Source organism: Mobula hypostoma, chromosome 1 (genome assembly GCF_963921235.1).
Source record: "Mobula hypostoma chromosome 1, sMobHyp1.1, whole genome shotgun sequence".
Classification (NCBI taxonomy): Eukaryota; Metazoa; Chordata; class Chondrichthyes; order Myliobatiformes; family Myliobatidae; genus Mobula; species Mobula hypostoma.
In genome coordinates this window covers 76507312-76534294 of record NC_086097.1, presented here as the reverse complement: position 1 = coordinate 76534294, position 26983 = coordinate 76507312, and the positions used below count along the sequence as shown (strand labels likewise).

The following is a 26983-nucleotide window of genomic DNA, read 5'->3' as shown; positions in this document are numbered from 1 at the left end:
AACAACTTAAAATTATTTTTACCATTTATTGTCATTCAGACACTTTGTTATTCTCCTATCAATGCCTCAACCTTCAGTTTGCTCTTTGGAGTATTTCAGAAGTTCGTTTTTAACAATTATTTCTTTTGACTTGGTTTTCTGTGTGAAATTTTCAGTGGATTAAACCTTATTGGTGGAGTTCGCTGGTTTTGCCTGGAACTGCTGAGTTTAGGCCATTGAAACTTAAGTGAATCTTGGAGTTCTGCATATGTCCAGCTGAGGCTTATTAATTGACAAATGCTGCATCATTTACTTCCTCCCATTACTGGGCTGCCCGCAGAGTGTAGTTGAGGAATTGTCAATATCCTCAGCTGGCCTCTGAGGATAAGTTCTAACAACGGTAGACCATATTCAATCCCCTCTATTATCAAGTAGAATTACCTTAAGGCAGTAGGAATATGCTTGAGTGGAGTTGGGGAAATGGATAAACTATATAGCCAAGGTGAGGCAAAAATTGGGATACTGGAAGTGGTGTCCAAACTCAGTTGTGGTTAACAACCTGGTAATTCCGGTCAGATGCTGTGTGTAGTGCAGATGTGGCCCATGCTTTGCACCTATGGTGCAACAGTCTTTGAAGCTTCATTTTATTTTTATTGAACATTTGCAGAGATGTAATGTGCAAATATCCAAAGAAAGTGGAGGGAAAAAATCACCTATTTTTGCCCTCTTTCTTCTGCCTACCTTTTATGTATCAAGTTATACATGCTGTGGGCATTCAAACACTAAACACTATTGTATGTCAGAGTTCTATCTGTCCTCAATGGTGCAACAAATGGGTCTGGCCATATTTTTCCTGAACATTCCAGCCAGAATGTTTCTGATGGAAGACTTTGTGCAGAAAAATACTTTTGACCACAAGACAATTAGGCAAAGGTCTACAAATTAGGCAAAGGAATGCCCTCAGTAATGTGGTTCCTATTGAATTGTCCCCAAGTAAACTGTTAAAGTCCATTGGCAATCTTTTCAAACAAGCACAAAGCTTGATCCTGTTTGGTGGAGAGAGGCCCATCCCAGATTCAGACACAGCTTGGGTTTCAATAGCCTTGCATACTGCCCTTGAGATGACTGCCATAGGGATAAGATCCACACCCTTGTCCTTCTGAAATGTGCTTGTGCCAACACTGTTTGGGAAAGAATTCAGTTGTTCTCCTTGAGCTAGACCAAAAAAAAAACAGTGTAACTAGGCTTTAAACTAGTTTGGCAGTGTTATGGAAACCAGAGTGATAGGTCAAATGATAGATCAGTTGGTGTACAGTTAGAGGCAGTGTGTAGACTCTACTGTAGAGAGACTATGAGGAAGGATAGGCAGTGGATAGGACATAAATGCAGTAAGTTGGATGTGCTTAACTGTATCTAATGCAAGAAGTATCAGGAACAGTGGTGATGAACATGGAGCATGAAACAATACATGGAACTACAACACTATGTCATTTATAAAGACAGGAATGGCTACTGGATACTGTATTCCGGGATTTAGAACATACAAGCCCTGCAGCCCATGGTATTATGGAGACCTTTTAACCTAAAAACTTGAAGCCCGTTTCAAAAAGGCCAGGAAGGGAGTTGAAAGAGGTGGGGAGAGACATTGATAATCAGGGATTGTTTTGCTGCTGTGGAAAGGGAGAGATTATCCGCTGAGTCAGAAACTGGAAGAGGGCAATCACTGTATTGGGAGTATTCTGTAGACCATCCAGTAGCAGCAGGGATACTGAGGAATGGATCGGGAGGCAGATTTTGAAAATGTGCAAGAGTAATAGGTTTATTGTCACAAGTGACTTCAACTTCCCTAATATTGATTGGCATTTACTTAGTGCAACTTTTTAAATGAAGCAGAATTTATTAGGTAGGTCCAGGAAGGATTCTTGACTCAACAGGCAGACAGACCAACAAGAGGAGATGCCGTACTGAATCTAGTACTATGCAATGAACCTAGTCAGATGAAAGATCTCTTAGTGGGTCAGAATTTCAGAGATAGTGATCAAAACTCCCTGACATTGAGCATAACCTTGGACAGGGATAGGAGCAGATGATATGGGAAAGTATTTAACGGGGGGACAGCAAATTATGATGCCATTGGGCAGGAATTTTGGAATGTAAATTGAAAATAGATGTTCTCAGGGAATTCTACAACATAAATACAAGGTTGTATAGGAAGCATTTTCGAGGGGTTCTGTATAGATCTGTCCTATTGAGGTTGGGAAAGGATTGTCATGGTTGACAAGAGAAGTGGGTTATCTAGTTAAAAGGAAGAAGGAAGCAAAGTTAAGGTTTAGGAACTAAGGATCAGACAGGGCTATGGAGAATTATAAGGTAGCCAGGAAAGAGCTTAAGGATTTACTTGGGAGAGCTAGAGGCAACATGAGAAGGCAAGTAGAATTAAGGAAGTTCTCGAGGCATTCTAGATGTATGTGAGGAACAGGAGGATGTCTTGAGAGAGGGTAGGACTGATCAGGGATAAAAGAGGAAATGTGCTTGGACTTAGAGGAGGTAGGAGCATCCTTAATGAATGCTTTGCTTCAGTATTCACCAGTCAGGGGGACCTATGCAAATGTGAGGTCAGTGTAGAACAAGCTAATATGCTAAAACATCTTGAACTTAAGGAAGAGGATGTGCTGAAAAAGATTAGGATGGGTAAGTTCCCAAGGCATGACAGGATATGTCCCAGGTTATGATGGGAAGCAATGGCAAAGGTCACTTCTCTATTGACAATGATCAATGTATCCTCACGGGCCACAGATTGGAAGATGATAAATGTTACTTTTTTTCTTCAAGAATGTAATAGAAATAATCTTCTGAATTATAGACCTGTGAATCTTATACCCGTGATGGACAAACTATTGAAGAGGATTCTTGAAGCTAGGATTCACAAGCATTTGAGATGGTCAGCATGGCTTTGTGAGGGGCTGGTCATGCCTCATGAGCCTGATTGAATTCTTTGAGGAAGTGACAGAATACATTGATGAAGGGGTGATGTGGAGTATGTGACATTCAACAAGGTTCCCTTGATAGGCTTTTTCAGAATGTCAGGAGGCACGGGATCCAGGGAAACATGGCTGCAGGGATTTGGAATTGGCTTGCCCACAGAAGGCAGAGGGTAGTAGTAGGTGGAGCATACTCTACCTGGAAGTCAATGACTAGTGGTGTCATTTAGGTCTGGTCTGGGATCCCTGCTCATTGTGACTTTTATAAGTGACTTAGATGAGGAAGTGTAAAGGTGGGTTAACAAGTCTGCTGAGAACACATTTGTTGGTGTTGTAGATAGTATAAAAATTGTCATAGGTGACAAAGGAACATTGATACGAGTTGGAACTGGGTTAAGAAGTGGCAGATGGAGTTCAATCTGGAAGAGTGTAAAGAGATACACTTAGGAAGGTCGAATTGAAGGCTGATTACAAGGTTCGCAGTGTGGATGAATAAAGGGATATTGGAGTGCATGTCCATATATCCCTGAAAGCTGCTGCACAAGTTGAGGGTGGTTAAGGTGGTGTATGGTGAATTGGCCTTTATTAGTCAAGGATTATGTTCAAGAGCTGAGAGACAATGTTGCAGCTCTATAAAACCCTGTTAAGACCACTTGGAATGTTGAGTTTAGTTCTGGTGCAACAGAACTATAGGAAGGCTGTGGCTGTAGTGGATGTGCAGAGGAGATTTACTAGGAGGTTGCCTGGATTAGTGAGAGGGTCTTATGAAAAAAGATTACTCAGTGCAAAGGAGGATGAGAGGAGACTTGATGGAGGTATATAAGATGATAAGAGATGTAGATAGAGTGGACAGTTTATAATTTTCCAGTAATATTTAATGGGCTTAGCCTTTTAAAAATTTTCAACATTTACCTAAAGTTTATCATAGGTTTTTCTTTTTACTCTTAGTGGAAGATATTAAATATGTAAGTACGCACATATACCAACCTTACTTCTTGCAGCAAGTTAGATTAGAAAGGTAATGTATATTGTATCCATAGTGACCTATGAATGAGTGATAGCTTACCATAGTAAATGAGATGTTAGTCAAACATGCCCTTTTAATTCAGATATTGTCTTGTATTCAGAAAATGGAGAAGATTCCACTGAGATATTGAGGAACATGTATGCAGGCCGATTAGCAAAAAGTAAAACTAACAATCACAAAATGCGTGAGGAACTCAGTAGGTCAGGCAGCATCTATGAAAAGGAATAAACAGTGGAAGTTTTGGATTAAGACCCTTCATCAGTATTGGAACAGAAGATAGCGGAATAAGGTGGAGAGAGGGGAAGAAGGGCAAACTAGAAGATGATAGGTGATGCCAGGAGAGTGGGAACATGGAGATGAAGTAAGAAGCTGGGAAGTGATAAGTGGAAAAGGTAAAGGGCTGGAGAAGAAGGAATCTGAACGTAGAGGAGAGTGGATCATGAGAAAATGGAAAAGTGGAGGGGCACCAGGAGGAGGTGATAGGCAGGTGAGGAGAAGAGAAGTGGTGAGAGAGAAGCCAGACTGGGGAATAGAAAAAGAGAAGAGGGAAGGGGGGAGAAATTACAGGAAGCTAGATAAATCAATCTTCATGCCATCAGGTTGGAGGCTCCATAGATGGAATAGAAGATGTTGCTCCACCAACATGAGAGTGGCCTCATCATGTCTGAAGGGGCGGTCATGGACTGACATGTCAAAATGGGAATGGGGATTGGATTTGAAATGGTTGGGCACAGGGAAATCATTTTTTGTGGATGGAGCAAAGGTGATTGACAAAAGTAGCCCCCCCATTCTAAGTTGGGTCTCATCAAAAGGCCACATAGCAGCTTCAAATACAGTAGGCATCCCCAATTGATTTACGGGTGAACTGTTGTCTCACTTGGAATGACTGCGCCCCTGAATGGAGGTAAGGGAGGATGTGTATGGGCAGGTGTAACACTTTGTCTACTTGTAGGGATAAGTACAGTGAGAGAGATTACTAGGGAGGGATGAATGCATAAGAGAGTCACGGAGGGGGAGATCCCTGCAGAAAGCAGAGAGTGGGGTAAGATAAAGATGTGTTTGGTAGTATGGTCCCTTTGAAGATGGCAGAAATTGCAGAGAATGATGTTGTTGTAGTGGGTGACTTTAACTTCCTGATAAAGACTGAGAAGTCCTTAGTGCAAGAGGTTTAGACATGCCAGAATGTGTTAGGAACATCCAGGAGGGATTCCTAAATCAATATGTAGAGAGTCCAACAAGCGGAGGGGCCATACTGAACCTGGTATTGGGAAATGAGCCTAGCTAGGTGATTGACCTTTCTGTAAATTGGAGAACAGCAATCACAATGTCATAAAACACTTCTGTTTTCAAGAGATATTGAGGTCCTGGTTAAGAGAAATGGAGATGCATAGCAGGTATAGGCAGTTAGGAACAAATGAGGTTGATATGGAGTACATCAAGAGAACACTTAAGAAAAAAATCAAGAGGGCTAAAAGAAGGCATGAAGTTACTTTAGCAGACAAAACGAAGTAAAATCCTAAGAGATTCTACAGATATGCTAAGAGAAAAAGGATTGCGAGGGACAAGACCAGAAGGGTAATCCATGTGTGGAGCCAAACAGATGGGGGCGATCTTAAATAATTTTTTGCATCTGTATTTACTCACAAAAAAAACACAGAGTCTATAGAAATGAGTCAAAGCAGTATCAACTTCATGGACCCTGAACGGATTACAGAGGAGGATGTGTTTGCTATCCTGAGGCAAATCAGGATGGATAAATCTCCAGACCCTCTAGCAACAGGAGAGGTACTACAGGATTGGAGGATAGCCAATGTTGTTCTGCTGTTCAAAAAAGTTTCTAAACATAAACCAGGTAATTATATGCCGGTGAGTCTGACATCAGTAGTGGGAAAGTTATTGGAAAGTATTCTAAGGGACCGGATATGTAAGTGCGTAGACTAATTAAAGATAGTTAGCACAGCCTCATGCATTTAGGTCATGGCTAACCAATCTATAGAGTTTCTTCTCGGAAGTTACCAGGAAAGTGGATGAAGGCAAGGCAGTGGATGTTCTCTACATGGACTTGAGCAAGGCATTTGACAAGGTCCCGCATGAGAGGTTGGTCAAAAAGGTTCAGTTGCTCAGCATTCAAGATGAAGTAATAAATTGGATTAGACTTTGGCTTTGTGGGAGAAGCCAAGGAGCGGTTGCCTCTCTGACTGAAGGCCTGCAACTAGTGGTGTGCCACAGGGATCTGTGCTGGGCCCTTTGTTGTCTGTCATTTATATCTATGGTCTGGATGATAAAGTGGTAAACTGGATCAGCAAATTTGTGGATAACACCAAGATTGGGGGTGTGGTGGACAGTGATGAAGGTTATCATGGCTGGCAGAGGGATCTGCATCAGCTGAAAAAAATGGGCTGAAAAATGGCACATGGAATTTAATGCAGACAAGTGTGAGGACTATTAACTTCGGTCGGACCAACCAGGGTAGGTCTTACACAGTGAACGATAGGGCATTGAGGAGTGTGGTAGAACAAAGGGAATACAGGTCTGTAATTCATTGAAAGTGGTGTCACAAGTAGACAGGGTCGTAAAGAAAGCTTTTGGCATATTGGCCTTCATATATCAATGTATTGAGTACAGGAGATAGGATGTAATATTGAAATTGTAAAGGCATTGGTGAAGCAGTTTTGGTCACCTACCTACAGGAAAAAATGTAAATTAGGTTGAAAGAGTACAGAGAAAATTTACAAGGATGTCGCCAGGTCTGGAGGACCGGAGTGATAAGAAAAGATCGAATAGGTTAGGACTGTATTCCTTAGAACGTAGAAGATCAAGAGTAGATTTGATAGAGGTGTACAAAATTATGAGGGGTATAGATAGGGTTGATATAAGCAGTCGTTTTCCACTGAGATTGGGTGAGACTACAACCAGAGGTCATGGGCTAAGGGTGAGAAGTTTAAGAGGAACATGAGGGGAAAAATTCTTCAATCAGAGGGCCGTGAGAGTTTGGAATGACCTGCCAGCAAATGTGGCACATGCAAGCTCAATTTCAATTTTTAACAGATGGATGGTAGGGGTATGAAGAGGTATGGTCCCAATGCAGGTAAATGGGAGTAGGCAGTTTAAATGGTTTTGACATTGACTAGATGGGCTGAAGGGCCTATTTCTGTGCTGTACTTCTCTATGACTTTATGGATGCACTTTTTGCAACTGTAGTCATCAAGGACACTGAAGGTCTCCCTGGCTTCCCACATCCTGCAAGAGGAGCATTCCACTATCCTGCCTGGCATCCTCCACTGCTCTAACTGCACACTAAGAAAGAATGAAAAAAGAATACTTAAACAAACTTTCTCATCATCGAAGACTCTAAGAGCCAAAGCTTGAGCTCCACACTCTAACACTGACCGCCTCACACTATGGCCACTCCCACCATGGCTGCTCCGCTTAAACCTATCTTTTTATTGGCCCTTGCCAAGTGCCTAATGATGCACAATCCATCATTTACTTAGGAACTGTGTACACGGAATGTCCTGACTGCTCCTGCCCACTTCCTTTGAACTCACTCTTTTCCGCTACGCAAGCCAATGTCTCTTTAATTGTGGCATGCAGAAAGAAGAAAGGACAAGTTTGGGAAAGCAATGAAACTTTGGGTGTTGGGAGATGTGGTGAAGTTAGTTAAGAAGGAAAGGGAAGAATATGTAAGTTTTAGGAAGCTAAAATCGAACAGAGCTCTTGAGGATTATAAAGAAGCCAGAAAAGAACTCAGAAAGGAATTAGGAAAACCAGCAGGGGTCATGAAAAATCCTGGGCAAGTAGAATTAAAGAGAACCGCAAGGCAGTCCATATATACATCAGCAAAAAGATGATGACTAGGGATTAGATAGAACCAATCAAGGATATAGGAGGGAATATGTGCTTGGAGGTAGAGGATGTGGGTGAGATCCCAATTGAGTACTTTGCATCAGTTAATATGAATAAGGAGATCTGTGGGAATGTCTTGATATGCAAGGGCATTTTGAGATAAAGAAGGCACTAGTATTGGGTGAAAACTATCCTGAAAACTATAGACTGCTGAGTCTCTTATCAGTAGTAGAGATGTTATTGGAGAGGATTCTTAAATAAAGCTTTATGAGCTTTTGGAAAGCCATGGCCTAATTAGAGACAGTCAGCAGCCCTTTGTGCTGGAGCAAGTCATGCCTTACTAACTTGATTGAGCTTTTCGAGGTGATGAAGGTGACTGATGAAAGTCGGACTGTAGATTTTGTATATATGGATTTTAATAAGGTACTTGACAAAATCTCTCATAGGAGGCTCATCCAGAAGATTAAGATGCATGGGATCCACAATGAATTGGATGCAGAATTAGTTTGCCTATAGAAGACAAAAAGTAGTGATGTACTGTGTGAATTATTCTGGTTGGAGGTCTGTGATTAGTGATGTTCCGAAGAATCTGGAAGGGCACCTCTGCTATTTATGATGTATATAAATGACCTGGATGAAACTAGATGGGTGGGTTAGTTAGTTTGCAGGTGATATGAAGATTGATGACATTGTGAATTGTGTAGAAGACTGCCAAAGAATAAAGTAGAATACAGATCAGTTGCAGATGTTACAAAGAAATGGCAAATGTGAAGTGTTGCAGTTTGGGACATCAAGTGTAAAGGGACAGTACAGTGTTAATGGCAAGGTTTCTAACAGTTGATGTGAAGGAGGATCTTGGGTGTTCAAGTCCCTAGCTCTCTGAAAGTGCATTACTCAGGCTGGTATAATGCATATGGCATGCTTGCCATTATTAATCCTGAAACTGAGTTTGAGTCAGGAAGTTACGGTGCAGCTTTGTAGAACTCTGGTTAGGCCTCATCATTTGTATTGCATTCAGTTCTGGTTGCTCCATAATATGAAGGACTGAAAGCTCTGGAGAGGGTGCAGAAGAGGCTTACCAGGATTCTGCCTGGATTAGAGGGCATTTGTTATAAGGAAAGGTTGGAAACATTTGAGTTGTGTTCTCTTGAGCAGCAAAGGCTGAGGGGGTATCTGAAAGAGGTTTATAAGATTATGAAAGGCATTAGCAGAGGTAACAGCTGGTATCTTTTCCAGGGTCAAGACGTCTAATATTAGAAGCCGTGCAATTAAGGTGAGAGGGGTAAGTTCAAATGAGATGTATAGAGTAATTTTTTTTTGTACACTGAATATAGGTGCCTAGGATATGCTGCCAAGGGTAGTAGTGCAGGAAAATACCATAGAGCCATTTCAAGACTCTTAGATAGGCACGTAATTATGTAGGAATTGGAAGGATATTAACATTGTTAAGCAGAAGGGGTTATTTTAGTTTAGTTATGAATTTAATTAGTTCACCCCATCATCCTGGGCCAATGAGCCTTTCCCTGTGCTGTACTGCTGTATGCTCGGTTCTGTACCTTTTTGCCTCGTGCTACATAGGTGATGAAAAGTCTTGGGGTAGTAAGGAGGGAATCCAGTTGCCTTGAAATACCCAGCATCTAACCCGTTCTTACAGTTGCGGCTAATCCAGTTAAGATTCAGATCAGTGTTGAACCCCAGGATGGGTGTGCAAGTGGTGATAATGTTAGCGCTCATGGTTTAGGTTGCTCTTGTTGGAGGTGGTCACTGCCAACCTATTGCACAAAGTTGCTCATAAGGATAAAGGCACATAACAGATAGGAGCAGGAGTAGGCTCTTGGCCTAGTGAGCCTGCTTCGCCATTCAATAAGATCATGGTTGACCTGACCGTGGACTCTTCTCTACCTACCTGCCTTTCCCCCCCAACCCATAATTCCCCTACTATGCAAAAATCTATCCAACCTTGTCTTAAATATAATTGCTGAAGTAATCTCCACTGCTTCATTGGGCAGAGAATTCCACAGATTCACCACTCTTTGGGAAAAGCAGTTCCTCCTCATCTCTATCCTAAATTTACTCCCCTGAATCTTGAAGCTATGTCCCCTAGTTCTAGTCTCACCTACCAATGAAAACAATTTTCCTACCTCTATCTTATCTATCCCTTTCATAATTTTATGTTTCTATAACATCTCCTCTCATCCTTCTGAATTCAAGTGAGTACAGTCCTAAGTGACTCAATCTGTCCTCATAGTCTAACTCCCTCATCTTTGGAATCAACCTGGTGAACCTCCTCTGCACCTCCTCCAAAACTAGTATATCCTTCTTCAAGTAAGGAGACCAGAAATGCATGCAGTACTCCAGATGCAGCCTCACCAGTATCCTATACAGTTGCAGCATAACCTCCCTGCTATAAAATGCAATCCCTCTCGCAATGAAGGCCAACATTTCATTTGCCTTCTTGATAGCCTGCTGCACATGCAAACCAACCTTTTGAGATTCGTACATAAGCACTCCCAAGTCCCTCTGCACAGCAGCATGCTGTAATCTTTTACCATTTAAATAATAATCTGATCTTCTATTTTTCCTTCAAAAAGTGGATGACCATGCATTTACCAACATTGTGCCAGACCCTTGCCCACTCATTTAACCTATCTATATCTCTCTGTAGATCCTCCATATTCTCTGCACAGTTTGCTTTTCCACACAATTTAGTGTCATCAGCAAACTTAGATACACTACACCTGGTTCCCTTCCAGATTGTTAATGTATATTGTGAATAGTTCTGGGCCTAGCACCGACTCCTGCAGCACACTTTTCACCACTGATTGCCAACCAGAGAAACACCTATGTATCCCAACTTTCTGCTTTCTATTTGTTAAGCAATCCTCTATCCATGCTAACTCTATGCATCCTTATCTTGTAGATAAGTCTTTTATGTGTCACTTTATCAAATACCTTCTGGAAATCCAAGTAAGTAATGTCCATCTGTTCCCCTCTATGACTGTGCTCATTATATCCTCAAAGTTTGTCGAACAGGACCTGTCTTTGTTGAATTCATGCTGCATCTGCTTGATGGATCAATTTCTTTCCAGATGCCTTGCTATTTCTTCTTTACTGATAGCTTCAAGCATTTTCCCAACTACAGATGTTAAACTAACCGGCCTGTAGTTACCTGCCTTTTGCATGCATCCTTTTTTGAACAATGGCTTGACATTCACCTTCTTCTAATCAGTAGGGACCTGCCCAGAGTCCAGACAATTTTGGTAATTTATCACCAAAACCTCTACTACAACCTCTGCCATTTTTTCAGTACCCTTGGATGCACTCCATCAGGACCAGGGGACTTATCTATCTTTAGGCCCACAAGTTTGCTTAGCACTACCTCTTTCATGATATCTATTGTATCGAGGTCCTCACCTCCCATCGCATCTATATAATATCCCTTTGGCATGTTAGACGTGTCCTCCACCGTGAAGACCGACACAAAATAGTCATTCAAAGCCTCGGTCATTTCCTCATTACCCAATATCATTTCCCCCTTCTCATCCTCCAAGCACCTAGGTTCACTTTAGTCACCCTTTTCTACTTTATAAAATTATAAAAGAATTACTGTCGATTTTTATATTTTGTGCTAATTAATTTTTATAATCTATCTTCCCTTTATTGCTTGCATAGTGGTTCTTTGTTGCTTTTTGAAGTTTTCCCAATCTTCCAGTTTCCCACTACTTTTGGTGACCTTGTACGCATGAGCTTTTAGTTTGATGCCTTCCTTTTATTTCCTTAATTATCCATGTTTGTCTCTCCCCACCCTTTCTGTCCTTGCTTTTAAATGGAATATTTAAAGGCATCCGTTAGTCTTATAGACAATAGACAACAGGTGAGTAAGCCATTTGGCCCTTCGAGCCAGCACCGCCATTCACTGTGATCATGGCTGATCATCCACAATCAGTATCCAGTTCCTGCCTTATCCCCATAACCTTTGATTCCGCTATCTTTAAGAGCTCTATCCATCTCTTTCTCCAGAGACTTGGCCTCCACAGCCTTCTGGGGCAGAGCATTCCATATATCCACCACTCTCTGGGTGAAAAAGTTTTTCCTCAACTCCATTCTAAATGGCCTACCCCTTATTCTTAAACTGTTAGTCTTGCGAGACCATGGATCTGCGCCTGGAAAGTCTTCACTCTTCAGGGCGCAGGCCTGGGCAAGGTTGTATGGAAGACCAGCAGTTACCCATGCTGCAAATCTCCCCTCTCCACGACACCAATGTTGTCCAAGGGAAGGACATTAGGACCCATACAGCTTGGCACCAGTGTTGTCGCAGAGCAATGATTAAGTGCCTTGCTCAAGGACACAACACGATGCCTCGGCTGGGGCTCGAACTCATGACCTTCAGGTCGCTAGTCCAATGCCTTAACCACTTGGCCACGTGCCCATGTGGGCACTGGAATGTACTTTGTTGAGAACTGTGAAAAATCTCTTTGCAGTCCATGTTTGAATACTGCAGTGGCCTTGATAGATGAGAGCATGGACAAGTTCACCACAGTTGTTATTAAAACTGAATTCCCTAGAACCATTAATAAACATCTGGCCCCCCCAACCCCCATCTTGCATGATGAAGGGAAGCGGCTGAAGATAACTGAGGTAGGACACAATCTTCAGGAATTATGGTACTGTTGTTCAATATTGATGTACTTGCCCTCCAAGGATACTCAATGTGTTGTTTAACTCTAACCAGTGGAGAGCTTGCATCATGATAGCCATTAACTTCACTTTTATGAGGATTAGTTGAGGCATTTAAATGATGTCTTGATGTTCAGGATAGTCACTGGTGGCTGGCTGTTTCCAGGAGAGGTAGAAGAACTCCAAAGGGAGTAGAGTTGTGACTGGAAAATGGCAGAGAGAGAGAACATCAAGGAAAGAGCCAAGCTGTTGAAGAAAGTTTTTGGCGAGAGTGGAAGTAAACTAGAGATGGAGGTCGGCGGGAAAGAGGAACAGAATGGAAAGAGGAAGAAAAGAAAGCAGAGGTATGGGATATCAAACTCTGAGGAGTCAGGGGATGATCAAAACAGGACAGCAAAACAATGGGAAGAAGATGAGATTAAAGCAATTATAAAACTAAGTGAAGACGGGGTGTCTTTTGGTGACTGGAACCTGATTCGTTTGACAAAGATGCTCAACAAAATTATAGGCGAGATTAAAGGAGCAATGGATCGCTATTAGTGATTTGTCAGGATAGTGCTCAGCAAGGCAAAGTGATAAGATCATGTAAAATAGATGGCAAAGAAGTACAATGCTCAATACCCAACAATAGAAAGTGGACTAAAGGAGTTATTTCGGGGATACCAACAAAAATTACTATAGATGAGATTAAACAGAACATAAAAGAAGCAAAAATTATTGAGGCCAAATGTTTGAAAGTTACAAGAAATGGGAAAATGATAGTTTATCGGTAATGATTAACTTTGATGAAGAGAGATTGCTGACTACTGTTTACTTAAGGTATATGTGTTATGCGGTTAGAATATATATACCACCTCCTTTAAGATGCTATAAATGTCAGAAATTAGGGCACATTGCGGCAGTCTGCAGAGGAAAACAAAGATGTGGGAGATGCGCTGGAGAACATGAATATGGGAAATGTGAAGCGGGAGCTAGGCTGAAATGCTGCAATTGTGGCGAGGAACACAGCACAGCTTATCGAGGGTGCATTTATAGCAAGAAGACAGCTGAGATACAGTATATAAAAGTAACTCAAGGAATCAGTTATGCAGAGGCAGTGAAAGAATTTGATGAAAAAGAGGCTGTCAAGCAAACAAATACAGGGAATAATAAACTGGTGAATTGTGAGAGCTGTAATATGAAAAATAAGGATACACTATTAATGAGTAGAAAGGATTTCATGCTTTTTATGGTGGATGCAATTAATTGTTCAGTGCAAACAAGCAAAAGAACTGATAAATTAAAATTATCATCAAGTCTGCAGAAAAGTATCTTGGTATTAAAGGGATTAGGTGGGAAGGAGTCAAAGAAACGCTGAATGGAGAATCCAACAGTTCACAGGCAGAGGAGATAGAATCTTAATGGCAGTACATTTATCGCAAATGGTCAAGAATTTAAGAAATGTTTCAGAACTTAAGGAAAATCCTCAGATTTTATGGTTGAAGCCCAGGGTAAACGTGCAGAACTCCAACAACAAATAGAAGTACCCGACAAAAACAACGGTGAATTGGAAAGAGATTGGAAAATGGAGGATATTATTACAAGGATACAAAAGGAAAAGGAATTTGTTGCAAAGTGAATTATCTACATTCAGATTATAAAATGAAAACATGGAAGCAAATGAAGAAGAACTCCGAGGTCTCAGTAAACAACTGCAGTCTACGATCCAAAAAAAGGAATACCTGAAAAAAAAAGCAGATAGACTTGGAAAAACAGCAATTTTAAAAATATAACGTACGATAATTACTATTCTTTAACAAGAAGATTTTATTCTTACAAGTGATGTAGATGAAATCAATGTAATTGAGGTAATGCAACTACGCAAAAACGTGACAAAATTAGGGAAGAATAGCATTTTGCGGCATTATCTAATGACCACATTAAACATTCACGAGGAATTGCAACTACAGAGTTATGCTAATAGAGAACTGCAGGCTGAACTAGATTGTCTAAAGTAGAGAGCTCCAGGACATATTTGGTTGAAGCACAAGAAGTCTACCAGGTGGCGGTAATGCATAGAAAACTGGTTGCCAACTGCCATAAACAAAGATTTGGACCAATGTTATGAAACTGTATAGAACCCAGTGTTTCTGGCAGAATCCAGAATGAATATCACCATCCAGGTTATTGTTGAGTGCTATCAGTGATAACTCTCATGATTTGGTGTTAGTAGAGAACAATTTGGTGGTGATTATTAGCTTGACTGGATTTGACATTTTTTGGTAATTTTCTAATTTGTTAGATCCCAGTACTCGCGTGAAAGGAATTCAGCAGGTCAGTCAGCCACTGTGGATGGAAATGGATAGTCAGCATTTCAGGTGGAGATCCTTCATCTCGTCCAGACGCGAAACATCAACTGTCTATTTCCCTCAGAGGCTGACTGACCCGCTGAGTTCCTCCAGCAGTTTGCTTTTTTTCTTCAGATTTGAGCATCTGCAGTTTCCAGATGTTGGTATTATATTTGTACGACAAAGTTTGGCTAGAGGTACAGCTAATTTTGAAAGTTGATTTTTCAGGACTATTGTTGGGATGTTGTTGGGACTCAAGAGCCTTTACTCTACCAGTTGAGTTTATCTGTTTCCTAAAATGACCTGGAATGAATCAAACTTGTGAAGAGTGGCTTCCGTTTGGCACCTCAGCAGAACAGCAAAATGGACTTGTCGGTCAATACTTGTGGCTGAAGGTGATTGCATCTTTTGCACTTGCTTGCGTCCTGTATTCTGCCATTCTCTAAGACAGGAATCTTGACAGGGTCTTGTTATCTGCTTTATTTTCTGTTTCATGTATATTTGCATGTAACAAGTCTGCAAAGCTTTAGCCTTGTCTATTACAAAGTAGTTTTGAATTGTGATTTCTATCTACTCCTGGTGTTGTTCTTGGCATCCTGTTCTACATTCTTGACAGGACCAAAAATGGTTCTCTTGCCTGATGGTTTTGTGAGATTGAAGGCTATGCTTGAGTGCGAGTTTACAGATTCCGGTGAGAAGGCATTCACGTGGCTTCAGAGTGCCTCCTGAAAACACAGTTTTAACCTTTTTAAATCTTTTCCAAGTCTACTTCATTTAATTTACAGTTGTTTAAATACAACACATTCTTTTTCAGCATCTTCTGGTTAATTTAACCAATTACATGGATTTTTGGACATCAAATCATTGATTGAAGCTGCTTAACCGGTCAGGCAACAGCTGTAGAAAAAGATACGGACTGATGTTATAGGTCAATAATTGTTCTTCAGCATGGGAAATGTTAGACATAAATAAGTTTTAAGATGTAAGGAGGAGGGGACAAAAGGGAAATATTGTAATAAATTTAAAAGTAAAGCAAAACAAATGGTGAGTCCCTTGGAGATACCCTGGTTTTAAGTGGTTTTTACTCTGCCATAAATAAATGTGTTATTGATTTACTTTCCTAAGAACATAAGTGCCTGCACTGCTAGAGCTTTAAATTACTTTAGGTAAATAAAATCTGAAATGGACCGTTAACGTCCTCTGATCAATTTGTTACTTCTGACTTGTAGGACATTAGAGAATTCTCTGTGGGAATAGGCTAATATCCCTCCAAGATCTATAACAATTCATTTACTGTTAATATCATATTCATAATGTACAGTGATAATTACCTTATAGTAATCATCAATGATACATTGCCAGAAGTTGTCATGATAGTTTCATCTTGCAGTAATTCCCTCCAAAAACTCTGTGTCAAATGGACAACTGGTTGATTCGAGCCCTTGTCTACAGCCATGGGTGTAGCTATTACTAAGTGAGTTGTTTGAGATAAAAGCAAGGCTGGCGCTCACTCAAAAACATTTTTGAGCAAATTATAAGAATTCTTATTCAAATTCCAGTTTTAGTGCTTTTATTCTTTATAAAATCATGCTGGGAAAGAAACTACATCTACATCAAAGTTATGAAGATTAAGAATAGAGAGGGTGGACTCTAGGATGGGCAAAGAATAGCAAGGATGTGAGACAGGAATGATCTGACCAAATGAAGGAGAATCCACCTCGAAAGCTGATATAACCAGAAAACGTAACACCTTTCTTCATCCCATATGATCGCAAAACTTATCATTATTAGTAGCTGCTATCAAGTTCACTGACAAGTAATCTTAAGCACTATTGTTAAATTTGTATATTAGATTCTATCTTATGTGTGCTGTTGAACAGTGTTTCACATCTTATATTCTCCAAGTGAGTTTTCTAAAACTCTTCCTGGTCCATGTAATCTGAACAGTTCCAAATTGGAAATGTGAATGTAAACATGCTGTAGTTCCCAGGTAGCAGAAGGTGCCTGCCTCTCTGCAGCATCTGGCAAATTCATACAGGCTGTATATAATATTTGTTAGCTGTGAACAAGCTGTGCATCTCCTTCCCAATGTTTAGAAAAAATGAATTTTGCTTCACTGCTTTTTCTATGTTTACCTGTTCTGTTTGGGTGTCTCATTTTCCATTTGGGTTTTTCTGATTGAGCTGTATAGTTTATAGTATTTTAATTTTGATTGGATAACTTCTATTTTAAACAAAAGTAAAGTCAAAATAGGTTAAATACCTGCAGTTAAATCCTCAACTAGATAAATGACCAATAGAGTAAACTTTTCTATTTTCCTCTGGATTGACCTAGACTGTGAACATTCAGTGGAATTACTTCTGCAGTATCTTTTGGATAGCTTCAATGAAGACTTGTATCATTTCTCTTGTTAATGAAAATATAATATTTTGATGAGTAAGATAATATTTTTGATTTCTTGTGATTTTTTTTGGTATAAGTATTTCTGTGCATATGCACCGATAGCTAATATCAAAAGGTTTTGAGGCCTTTTTATTAGTTTGTAAAATAAATCGGAATCAGGTTTAATATCATTGGGATATGTCACGAAATTTGTTAACTACCGGTAGCTGTACGATTCAATACAAGAGAAATATAGAAAGAAAAAATCAATCAATTACAGTCAGTATATATGAATATTAAATAGTTATTAAAATAGTGCAGAAATAATTTTTTTTAAGTGAGGTAGTGTTCATGGGTTCAATGTCCATTTAGAAGTCGGATGGCAGAGGGGAAGAAGCTGTTCTTGAATTGCTGAGTGTGTGCCTTCAGGCTTCTGTACCTCCTGTCTGATGGTAACAATGAGAACATCTTGGGTGATGAGGTCCTTAGTAATGGATGCTGCCTTTCTGAGGCACCGCTCCTTGAAGATATCTTGGATACTACAGAGGCTAATACCCATTTACTCTGATTATTTAAGCTACCAATTTTAAGTTTGGTTTACACAATCAGTTGCACTTAAGAGATAGGTTTAGAAAGTGTACATGAAAAGCAGAGAATTATCTGAATGGATTTTTTTAAAAAACTTAGAATTCATACCTACACTCAGTGACCACCTTATTGGGTATACCTGTACACCTGCTCATTAATGCACTTATCTAATTAGTCAATCATGTGGCAACAACTGAACACATGAAAAACATGCAGACATGCTCAACGGGTTTAATTATTCAGACCTAACATCAGAATGGGGAAGGGGTGTGATCTAAGAGACTTTGACCATGGAATGATTGTTGGTGCCAAAGTATCTCAGCATCTGCTGATCTGCTTTTCACTCACAACAGTCTCTGGAGTTTACAGAGAATGTTGCAAAAAAAAACAACAAAAAACTTCCAATGAGCTGCTGTTCTGTGGGTGAAAGTGCCTTGTTAATGAGAGAGATCAGAGGAGAATGGCCAGACTGGTTCAAACTGACAGAAAGGTGCAGTAACTCAAATAACCACATGTTACAACAGTGATGTGCAGAAGAGCATCTCTGAATGCACAACATATTAACTTTTGAAGTGAATTGTTACAGCAGCACATGACCATGGGCATATACAGTGACCACTTTATTAGGGACAGGAGGTCCCTGATAAGTTGTCCATTGAGTGTAGTTATAAATTAGGGAAATGAAAAAGACATTGCATCATATATCCCTACAGTCCCCACCCCATTTCCGCTTTATGTCAGGGGGTTGCATTACAAATAAGCCATTCCTATCGCTATATTCTGTAATGCAAAAATTGCATAATTTGTCCATGCATCAAGAAATGCAAGTTCAAAAAAACATTAAATTTCACACATATTTCATGAGACTGGTTCCTTTTATTCTTTATCTCAGATTTTTGATGGTGATTTATGAATTCCCTCAGGCTGAATTTCTGTTACCCAAACAATTGTAATACAAACTTAACCTGTACTTGCATCCTTGTATGATGTGCCAGAAATACTTGACAAGAATGTTATTTGTTTTGAATTGGGTAATGATTACACTGAAATCAATTCAAATTCCTTGTTTGACACACCCATAAAGTCTGGATCTACCCAATTCAATAAATCTAATTTGTCTATAAGCAATGATGGTTTTTGCTACTTTTTTTTATAAATAGGAATGATTTTAGTGATATTGATCACATGATTATTTGTTTTGAATTGTGTTATGATTACATTGAAATGGAATTCAAATTCCTTGATTGACACACCCATTTCAACTGGATCCACCCAATGCAGTAAATCTTACTTGTGTATAAGTAATGACCGTTTCTGCTATATTTTTATAAATGCAAATGATTTTAGTGATATTGATTTGGTCTTTGTGATGGTTGTGGCTCAACATAGGAATTCTTGATCTACATTTGATGCTGATTTGTATTTCAATGTGAAAGTGTTGACCATGTGTGCAGAATTTGTGAAAATAGCATAGTAATAATTCAGTGTTTCAAATTGCTGTTTAATATTATAAATGTTACCTCTTTTCTGGTGTATCACTTGGCAACTACAGAAAAGCACACAACTAAACATACAATAGATATAGTAAGGCATTAACTTAACTAAGGAAAGAAATTATCAGCCTGCTATTACAGGAGAATTTGATAGTATTCGCCTGTATAGGAAATGAAGTTAAAAGGATTAGCATTCACTGTTTGTTCCACTTATTCTTTTATGTTTGTTTCTGAGTTGTTATCGTACATGTTTCAATAGGTACATTTAATGTCAGAAAAATGTATACAATATACATCCTGAAATTCTTTCTCTTCACAACCATCCACACAAACAGGGGAGTACCCCAAAGAATGAATGACAGTTAAATGTTAGAACCCCAAAGCCCCCCAGCTCTTCCATCCCGCACATAAACAGCAGCAAAGCAACAAACCCCTCCCCCACCGGTTTAAAAAAAAGCATCGGCAACCCCCACCGAGCACTCAAGCATGCAGCAAGTATCAATGAAGACACAAACTTGCAGTGGCCCAAAGACTACTCGTTGAACCAGTAATTTGACATCCCACCGGCTCTCTCTCTTATATAAGGGAAAACGAGGTGTCCCTGTTTCACAGCGAGAGGGGAGACATAACAAAGTAACTCACTGATTTATGGTGTTAAAAGTCCATTGCGTCGCTTTTCCTGAGCTCTGTGCCCAAAGAACTCAGGTCTCTGGGCACACAGCCAGTAGCTAGCTCGCTGCTTATGATCATCCGAGTCCCAAGACGTATCAGGCTGCAGCACCGGCCTTGAATCCACCCGCCTCCAGAGCCATGAAAATTTGACACCCTGAAGGCACACTAATCTTCCGGGCCACGTCCCTGGCATATTGAAAAGCGGCCGGCCATGAGGCCTCAAGAGCGGGTTCCATTTCCGTAAAGAACTGAAGTCAGTGTGTAACTCCAGGTCAGGGTCTTCAAAACAACCCTGAAAAGGGAAAAAAGAGATATTAAAGATAGAATAGAGCTGTTTCCGAAGATGCAAGCAAAAGAGTTGCCATTAGGTGCCATCATCCTCCTAAGCTCCACCTCCTTTTTATTTAATTGGTTGATTTCCCTGGAAGAGTCAAATGGAGTCTAACAAAACCCCAATATTCTCCTTTAAATTTGTTGATAATACGAAAATGCAGGAGGTCAAATGCAGGGAAAGGTATACAGTAATTGGGAAGACCTTTAGAAGCATTAATGTACAGAGGGATCTTGGGTGCAAGTTCATAGTTCCCTGAAGGTGGCAAAAGGAGTAGATAGGGTGGTAATGAAAGCATAATGTATGCTTACCATTAAAATTCAGGATATTGAGTATAAAAGTCAGAATATCACATTACAACTGCATAAAAAGTTTAGTTAGGTTACATTTGGAGTACTCAATACAATTCTAGTCACTACACTGCAGGAACGACACGAACGCTTTGGGGAAGGTGCGGAAGACAGTCACCAGGATGTTATCTTGGTTGAAATATATCAGCTATAAGGAGAGTTGGACAAACTTGGATCAAAAAGTAAATGCTGGTGGAACTCTTCAGTCAACAGCATTTTTTGTTGTTGATGGGGAATGCAAAGGAATTATTGATGTTTTGAGTCAACACCCTGCATCACAGAACTTGGATTGTTTGTTCTGGGGTAAGCAAGGATGAGGGGAGACCTAACAGACGTGTGTAAAATTATGAGAAGCATAAAATAGGGTGGATAGTCAGTCTTTTTCTCATGGTGCCAATGTCAAATATGAGAGGGCATGGGTTTAAGGTGTGGGGGGAGGAGTTCAAAGGAGATGTGCAAGTTTTTTTTTAAACAGGGTGGTAGGTGTCTGAAATGTGCTACCAGAGGAGATGGTAGACACAGGTATGATAGCGATACTTTAAAGCAGGGGTTCCGAACCTGGAGTCCACGGACCTCTCAGTTAATGATAGGGATCCATGGCATTAAAAAAGGTTGGGAACCCTGCTTTAGAGGCATTACAGACATATGAACAGGCAGGAAACAGTATGGTATGGACAAGGTGCTGAAAGATAGGATTATTTTTGATTGGCATCATGGTCACCAGAGACATGGTAGTTGAAGAGCCTAATACCATTCTATGTTCCTTTTTATTGGACAAATGTAGGGAAAAGTGAAAAGCTGATGATCCTAGAATGCCTCTACTCAATCCACAAGCAAAACCTGGCACTTCTGAATGTTGCCTTTTTAAATCTCCATACACTTGATAGATTCATGACAGCACCTTGCCTTTCCATTCAGCTGTTATCAGGCTTCTGGGCTCAAGCAATTTTATTTTTCAGATCGTGACAAAATCTCCCATATTTTGGACAATAAAGGTTGGTAATCATTCTTTCATTTCTATGTCACCTCCTCTAAAACCACTGTTTTTGTTTCGTAATCCATACCATTGCCATCCCCTTAGGCACAGTTATTTCTGTTTATGACTTAATTGCATTTATCATTTCTTCTACCCCTTCCAGGCACATGTACCTTGCTTAAGCATTGGTCAATAAATTTAATTTTGGATGAAAGGTCTTGGTCTTGAAAATGTAGTATGGGAGCTGAAAACTTAAAATAAGTGCCAAAGGTTCAGAATCAGGTTTAATATCATTGCCATGTGTCGTGAAATTTGTTAAAGTTGTGACAGCAATACAATGAAGTACATGATAAATATAGAGAAAAAGCTGAATTACAGTAAATATATGTGTATATATATTATATATATATCTTGGGCACCCAGGACATCTTTCGGGAGCGGTGTCTCAGAAAGGCAGCGTCCATTATTAAGGACCTCCAGCACCCAGGGCCTGCCCTTTTCTCACTGTTACCATCAGGTAGGAGGTACAGAAGCCTGAAGGCACACACTCAGCGATTCAGGAACAGCTTCTTCCCCTCTGCCATCCGATTCCTAAATGGACATTGAAGCTTTGGACACTACCTCACTTTTTTAAATATACAATATTTCTGTTTTTACACATTTTTTAAAAATAATTATTCAATATACATAAATTGATTTACTTGTTTAATTATTATTACATTTTATTTTTTCTCTCTCTCTGCTAGATTGTATATTGCCTTGAACTGCTACTGTTAAGTTAACAAATTTCACGTCACATGCCTGTGATAACAAACCTGATTCTGATATTACAGTAAGCATACACATATATATGTATATTAAATAGTTAATTTAAAATAGTGCAAAAAAAAAGTAGTGAGGTAGTGTTTACAAGTTCAATGTCCATTTATAATCGGATGGCAGAGGGGAAGAAGCTGTTCCTAAATCACTGAGTGTGTGCCTTTCACACTTTGTTACCATCTGGATGGAGGTACAATGAGAAGAGGGCATGTTCTAGGGGTGGGGTTTCTTAATGATGGACTCTGCCTTCCTAAGGCACCACTCCTTGAAAATGTCTTGGATACTATGGAGGCTAATACCCATGATGGAGCTGAATAATTTTACAAGTTTCTGCAACTTGCTTCACTTCCCCCCCTCCACCCCACCACTACCCCATACCAGAGGGTGATGCAGCCAGTTAGAATGCTCTCCATGGTACATTTGTAGAAGTTTTCAAGTTTTAGTTGACAAACTCCAAATGAAATTTAGGCATTGTCTTGCCTTCAGCAAGTTACGTAGCATTTATGGAAGAGAAACAGAGTTTTGGGTCTATGGCCTCTCATCAGAATGGAAGATGAGTGGCAGAAACTGTGGAAATGGGGTAGTAGAGGATGTTGTTGAGATTTTGAGGAGAATAAAAGTTAAGATTAATGTGGGTTGGTGTAAATAGTGGAAATATACTGCATTTCCCTACCACTTTAAGTGCATTAATGTGCTCCACCTGCCATCATGTCCTGAATCTCCTTAGACACTGGTATTTTGGCATAATACAGAATTATACCTTTTGCCCAGGTAAGGCCTCCTCTGAACTGTTTGTCCATCATGAGACACTGTTATTTAGCTGCAAGTTGGTCTGCATCAACTACTGCTGTTTCTGGGCCTTTGAGAATGCCCAACCCTAAGATATGACTGTGTTGCTGTAATGGCAGCCCTTAACTAAGAAGTGTTTTTTTTCTCTCTTGGAAAATATTTATTATTCAGAATGATTTATTTCCATGCATATTCTGGAGGTTTTGATGGGGTCAGTGAGACCAATGTGTGAGTCGAGTATACTATCATAGATGGTTCAGTCAGTGATTTTCTGGGAAAGTAAGTGGGTATTTTGGGAAAGTGGCTCTTCTGCCATTTAACACAGAGCTTCCTTGAGCTCCAAGTGAATAGACTTGAGATTGTTAATATCATTACATGTGCTCCTCCTCCATTGCCATTGGCCAAGGATTCCTATGAATTAGAGGAGATCTTGTATCTTTTAATAGAAGCTTTCAGCACATTCTTGAACAATTTCCTCTGTTCACCTGATAAACTTAGTGGTAGAACTTGAAATGGAAGTTCTATTTTATGATGTTGTGCTGGTGTTGAGGTTTGGATTTTCAAGCACTTATGTTTGTATTTGTTTAGAGTTGATCCTGAGGTGTGAAAAGTGGTCTACATTTTCAGAATCAGTATCAGGTTCATTACTGGTGACATATGTCATGAAATTTATTATTTTGCAGGAGTAGTACAGTGCAATACATAAAATATATTATCAACTATAAAAAGATATATACACACACATGCACACAACACACAGTACTGTGGAAAAAGTCTTAGACACATATATAGTGAGGGTGCCTAAGTCTTTTGCACAGTATTCTATTTGTCAATGTGGAGTGAAGGGCAAATTTGTAATATATATAATGAGGTATATCTGAAATCTGATGGGAATGCCAGGGAAGAAGCTGTTCTTAAAATATTGAGTGTGTGTCTTTGGGCTCTTGTACCTTCCCTGTGATGGTAGTAATGAGAAGAGGGCATATCCTGGGTGTGAGTGCCACATGTTTGAGGCTTCGCCTTTTGAAACATCCTGGATGGTGGGAAGGCTAGTGCCCATGATGGAGATGGCAGAGCTTATACCCCTCTGCAGCTTCTTCTGATCCTGTGCAGTGGCCCTTCCATACCAGGTGGTGATGCCAGTTAGAGTGCTCTGTTTGGTACATGTAGAAATTTGCTAGAGTCCTTGGCAGCATTCTAAATCTTCTCAAATTCCTAATGAACTATAGCCACTGTTGTGGTGTTCATAATTGGCCTAGGATAGATTTTCAGAGATGTTGACACCCAAGAACTTGACATAGCTCACCCTTTCCACTGCTGATCCCTTGACGAAGACCTGTGCATGACTTCTGCTTCCTGAAGTCCACAGTCAATTCCTTAATCTTACTGATGGTGAGTGCAAAGTTGTTGTTATGACAACACTACACAACCAGCCAGTCTGTCTCACACCTGTATGCTTCCTCGTCACCATCTGAGACTCTGCTGACACCAGTTGTGTTGTCGGCAAATTTATAGACGGCATTTGCGCCGTGCCTAGCCATACAGCCATAGTGTAGAGCAGTGGGCTATATACACATCCTTGTGCCTGTTGATTGTCAGCGAGGAGGAGATTGTTATTTCCAATCTGTACTGACTCTGGTCCCCCGATGAGGAAATCGAGGATCCAGTTGCAGAGGAAGCTACAGAGGTCCAGAATTTAAAGGCTATTGATCAGTACTGAGGGAACGGTGGTGTTGAATGCTGAGCTGTAATCAATAAACAGCGGCCTGACGTAGGTATTGCTGTTGTCCAAGTGGTCCAATGTTTTACAGCATCTCCTTATTAATCTTTGTTGTCAAATGATGGTGTTGTGCAAGGACTGATAAGTACATGATTGATAAATTCCTTGAAGTGTTCCTTCCAGCAGATGCTGGGCATCTCTCTGGCATTAATATGGCTGTTAGTGGAGTGGCCCTTGGGTGTTTGTGCCAAAGGTGGCCTTGACAGCACTGAGAACTAGTTTTCAGTAAGTTGTATTCACACCTTCACAATTTGTACCACTAAATCATAGATTTTGTTTTTAACCACAACTTTTAGCTTTTCCTTTGGGGTTTAGTGAGGTTTCCCTCCTTAGCCTGCCCTGAGAGAAGTATGACAAGCAAGAGGACAACACAAAATTCATGAGGTGAAATTTGCTGTCAAGACTGAACCTATCTAGTGTCTCAGCAACAAGTATTCCTGCTATGGAAATAAAACACATACATAGGTCATAACTTTGGAGGAAATTGCTGGCTTGCATCCTGAATGGAAACAAACAGAACACTTGGATAATTTCAGTGCTTTGATTTAGAAAAAATGGTAGTGCTCTAGTAGCAGCATTGTTGGTAAACAGGGAGTAGTGAAAGCTAATTCGGATGGAGGTGTTGTTTTGACTTGCTTGTTACATGGACCACAATCTTGTCATTGCTAACACTATTTCACCAGAAAGCCTGGCAGCAGACCTTGTGGTAAAACCTTTGATTCGGGAGCTGGCACTTCTTGGATTACATGAACTTCTGAGTGTGAATCTGGAAGGTGGAATGTGCCAGTCAGACCATGACACATTCAAATAACTGGGACTAACTACCACATAACTTGCTTTGTAATCTTCATCAGCCTAACCCCAGAACAACAGAAGCAGATATTTAAAAGATAGTGTCTCATTGATAACATGTAACTTTCCAACAAACTGGAGCAGTAATGTGTTCAGAGTCTGGACTACAGCCAGGTCCATTACAATTAGCACCTGTGAAGTGACTCTTGGGAATCATTACCAGAAAATGGAAATCCAGGACCTATTAGGAGACAGATATCTATAAACAGCAGGAAGCTGAAAGCAGTTCTAAGATACCAAGAAGAAGACGGGCACAATTCTGCTCAGTTTAAGAAAAGAATAAACTTGATGTCTAATGTTACATGTTTCCAAGGAGTTGGTCAGGAGAGCAGCTGTGAAGCTATTATATATGCAGTGAGATCACAATATCAGATGTTCAGTTTCTGTTCACTATCACTACTTTTACAAGCTAACCCTGTGAATTCTGGGCTAACATTGAGATCAAGCTATTGTTAATAATTAATGAACATTTTTAAATTACTAACACCCCTTTTGAAATGAGGCTATCTGAGGTTGCTCAGTTAGGTCTGTCAGTAAGCAGGTTTGCATTGCATTTCATATCCATTGGTCTGTCTCTGTCACTCTGTACAAAATCTTTTTGTCCTTTTCTTTACAAAAAACTTCCTTTATCCATCTTTTTTTTCCACTGTTTTGCATAAGGTCTGCTGTAAGTCTGCTATCGGTCACTTCCCAAACTGAAAAAAGTTGAATTGAGCTTCCATTTATATGCGCTTTAGTCCTCTGAATTACTTGCATTACAGTTACCTTTTTTCTCTCTGCTACTTGGATATGGATGTAAGGCAGAAATAATTACAAAGTATAATAATGTTGAATTTAGAATTCTTAATCCTTGAAAAGTGAAGAGCTTTCAGCCAGCATTGGTTAATGTAAAGCTGAGCTCTGATAACCATGCAAGTTTGTTTACACAACCAAAAGTGAAGATAATGTGGTTAATGCAGAATCTACTATAATTGTTCAAAAGCTGGTTCAAGAGCAGAGAATTGAGAAATATAGCTTGCATATTGTTCTAAATTTAAGCTGTTTCTCTGTGGCTATTTCTTTTAGAGTAGGTCCTATTGAATTAACAGTTAACAGATGTTGACTTTCTTTAGCA

At 40.0% G+C, this 26983-nt stretch overlaps 1 protein-coding gene across 2 annotated transcripts in view; it reads left to right on the top strand.

Moving 5' to 3' along the window:
- The window catches only part of fmn1 (formin 1), a 386619-nt gene that overhangs the window by 49709 nt on the left and 309927 nt on the right, over positions 1–26983 (top strand). The window lies entirely within an intron of this gene.